This window comes from Macrobrachium nipponense, chromosome 47, assembly GCF_015104395.2.
Source record: "Macrobrachium nipponense isolate FS-2020 chromosome 47, ASM1510439v2, whole genome shotgun sequence".
Classification (NCBI taxonomy): Eukaryota; Metazoa; Arthropoda; class Malacostraca; order Decapoda; family Palaemonidae; genus Macrobrachium; species Macrobrachium nipponense.
In genome coordinates, this window is record NC_087222.1 from 23,649,644 (window position 1) to 23,653,638 (window position 3,995).

The following is a 3,995-nucleotide window of genomic DNA, read 5'->3' on the forward strand; positions in this document are numbered from 1 at the left end:
CTCTGCTCTGCTCGCTCGGGGAGTTGAGTCTCTTGCGCTGCTGCTGCTGCTGACCTCATTATACATGTTCAGTGGTTTTACTCAAAACATTACCCCGTGACTACCATTTCACTCCAGATCTTCCTTCTTCACTACTCTTTCTTAGGATACATACATACATACTCTCTCTCTCTCTCTCTCTCTCTCTCTCTCTCTCTCTCTCTCTCTCTCTCTCTCTCTATATATATATATATATATATATATATATATATATATATATATATATATATATATATATATATATATATATATATTTGTTATTACAATTTGACTATAACAACATTTTCCACTAGAAAATAACTATCTCAACTAATATTAATTTCATCCTGTAAAAATTCATTCATATTTTTTATGGCAATCTCTTTTCATTCTCCATAATTACTGAGAATTACCGATATTCAGTTTCACACTATTTAGAGGACTAGGGCATAACTGCTTCCATTATGGGGAGCATCATGGTATGAATCATCCATATTCTGCAATTGCATTGCATATTCGTCCTTGGCAGTTCAATAAGCTGCGTTTTTATCCAGTTTGGAAGTAAGATCGATTTGGCTTACAAGCAAATCCTTAGGAGGCTACAGGGATGATATCATATACTGCCATTTCGTTGGTATATGAATCCTAATGCTGAGACCTATCCTGATCCATAGTAGATCTCAAGGTAAGTCTGGAGTCTTCTCAAGCACGAGAATGACCTCTGCTGATGCAAGAGGTTGCTGGTAAGGTTGCCAGGGTTTTTTGCCATCTCACTGGGTTCGGTCAGTCGGATGGATAATAAGTTTGTTTGGCCCAGAAAGAATAACTGAAACCATAGCAATGCCATGCTGGAGAATTTTGGTTGGCTTGCAACAATGTCGTATTGCAACGACATTGCAATATATTGCCATTTCTCACGTATTCCAGTAATCAGAATGATAGCACACTGAATTTTATGCAATGTCAAGGTAAAAAATCCCAAGGCTATATATATGCATACACACACACACACACACACACCACACACATATATATATATATATATATATATATATATATATATAGATAGATATATAGATAGATAGATAGATAGATAGATAGAATTATACCTATTCCATTATATTATTCCAAGGCGTCACACGGCTATCAAACAGACCTAAGCGAGAGAGAGAGAGAGAGAGAGAGAGAGAGAGAGAGAGAGAGAGTGAGGCAGCAACTACATCTCGCTATTTCAACTCCACATGCTGCAGCAGTAACCAGCAGTATTTTATTCCCCATTCAGTTCAAAATGTTGTTTTTTCCTGTCCGCTACTTCACTTAATTACCTCGTGTAAAGGATTCTATAAGCTTCAGTCTACGCTGTGTAAGACTGAGACTACAAACCCTGTGATTAGGACAAATGAACAATGGTACATTCATCGAAACATAAAAAAAGAAAAAATAGAACGAACAACGCCAATGCCATTCTCTGAATCTCCCTGGCTGGAAAAAACCGGAGAACGAGAGAGAGTTAGACTTGCATGCTAATATCAAACTACAAGTCTTTTTTTTAATTTTGGATAACCACACGAGAGAGAGAGAGAGAGAGAGAGAATATTGCAGAAAACGAACGATCATGCAACACGCCAAAACGCGAACGTTTGCCCAAAACATATACGAGCGCCTAGCTCATAAGTTCTATAGGTCACCCCTTCGGTAACCGACAACCCTTCCACCGCCCACCCACCCCTCTCTATCACACCCACCCCCGCCCCCCCTGAAGGAAAGGGACGGATACAGTTCTTTTGAAGGCTGAAGAAGACTTCGTGTTTGGTCTGCTGTTAGTGCCGCGCGGGAGAGAGAGAGAGAGAGAGAGAGAGAGAGAGAGGAACCCTTCACAGGGTATGTCATTTGAAACGAATGGGTAGTACCAAGATACTTCCACTTAAGTATGAAATGAAACTTGGACGAAACAAATACTAAAGTAAAGAAAGACTCCAAGAGAAGAAAACAGACCTATAAAATGAACGTTAATAAGAACATTTCGAGAATTATAAATATTTACAGACGATTCCTTCAGCCCCAGCGAGGTCAAAACGCTCGTCATGGCACTTAGGAGCTCTTGGGATGAGTGATATATACGAGTATATATCATATATACATTAATTAATGGCATATGTTGCTCTCTCTCTCTCTCTCTCTCTCTCTCTCTCTCTCTCTCTCTCTCTCTCTCAACGTTACGTAACTTCAGATCATTTTTTCAATAATTTTTAAAAAAATGTGTCTGTCTCTGCTAACAGCATGATTAATAGAGTATCCTATCAATCCTGGCTAAGAGTACTATTTATAAGAAATTCCCCCATGCTGGCATGAAAAAAGGTCATGTTATCAATATGATGAAAATCAACTGATATCTTTCACTTGCGTCAATTAGCTAGATAAACAAAATACAAAGGTATGGAATGAAACAGAATTTTGTAACCTTTAAACCTCACCTCAGACGACGACTTCATGTGGTGGAAATAGGCGTTGTTATGCAGCTAAGAGCAGTTCAAGTCACACTGTAGTACATATTAGTAAGTTTTCGTTTAAATAGTACCTATGATAATCTTCTTATATGACAAAGCCGCCTGCCGTGACAGTAAACACCGTTTTCGTCAAATAGAAACACTGATGATGATGATACCGTTGCTGCTGTACTGGCTGCTAGGCTGACTGCCCAGGGCGACCGCCGCCGCCCTGGCCAGATTTTCTTTACCCCCCTATCGTACAGATGATTCAAAATTATCGTTTTTTCACCAAAATTATCGCAAAATATATCGTATGCATGTGAAAAATTATCGTATCTGTTATCACTACACCCTGGTCTACAGTAATGAACAACATTTCTTGGTATAAAAATAAATGCACATATATCTTTTATACATTAATGATGATAAGGCAAAAATAGTATGAATCAAACTCTCTGTTAATTATATAAAAAAAATACAAGGTGACATTTTAACAGAGAATAAACATAGATTCCCATTCCTGTCTGTACCACTAAATGACGTTGTTGAACTTGAAAACTCAAACTAATCTGAGAGAAATATTATATATATATATATATATATATATATATATATATATATATATATATATATATGTATGTATGTATGTATATATATGCATACTATATGTCACTAAATAGCGCGTGACAATATATTGCCACAGGAAAAGTAAAAGGAGGAGTACCTCCTTTTATTTTTCCTGTGTATACATATATCTCAGCATAATTGCCTCGTCCAGGTTACGGAGAGAGAGAGACGGACGAGGAGAGGAGGGCGAGAGAGAGAGAGCGAAAGAGAGAGAGAGACTTAATGATCTCATGTCTCTCTTAAAAGGGTTAGTGATAAGTTGACATCTCAGCCATTGGTAATTGAGTAGAGGGTGTGATGAAAACACTCAAGGTATCAGTGCAATTAGCCTAACTATCTCAATAATCTCAAACACAATTATCTACATATCTTAAGGGTAAATTATCTCATACATTTCATCATTTTCAATTAGAAAATTTAATCTTTAAAAAAAAAATGCTTTTAAACCATCTGAAAATTAACAAATACCAGAATTATCGCATAAAATGAACGATAGTCGGAGCTGGTATCGTACATCGTACCAGAGACAGTTTAATCGTACATGAACGATAATTATCATACGAATGGCAGCCCTCTCTCTCTCTCTCTCTCTCTCTCGCCCGGTGTCGTATTGTTTCATGGCTGTTTTGAAGTAGTTCTGTCACTTCTCCTCCTTTGGGACTAAGGACTGTCCTACCTTCCTTCATGCTGGATGTGTGACCTAGTTTTTCTACTGAACTCGTTAATTATAGTGGGGTGGGGGAGGGGGTGGGGTGGGGTGGGGGGGGGGGCTTTATTTACCAAAGCCCGCTACAAGGATACGTCTCTGATCCTAATTACTTTTCTTTCACAAGTTGAATCTTATTTTTTTCTTTTCCTGGG

At 37.9% G+C, this 3,995-nt stretch overlaps 1 long non-coding RNA gene across 1 annotated transcript in view; it reads right to left on the reverse strand.

The window, feature by feature from the left end:
* The window catches only part of LOC135204473 (uncharacterized), a 58,281-nt gene extending 55,553 nt beyond the window's left edge, over window positions 1-2,728 (reverse strand). The window contains exon 1 of the long non-coding RNA XR_010312244.1: window positions 2,493-2,728. This is a non-coding gene — a long non-coding RNA (uncharacterized LOC135204473). The remainder of the gene's footprint in view (window positions 1-2,492) is intronic.
* Between the last annotated feature and the right edge of the window lie 1,267 nt (window positions 2,729-3,995).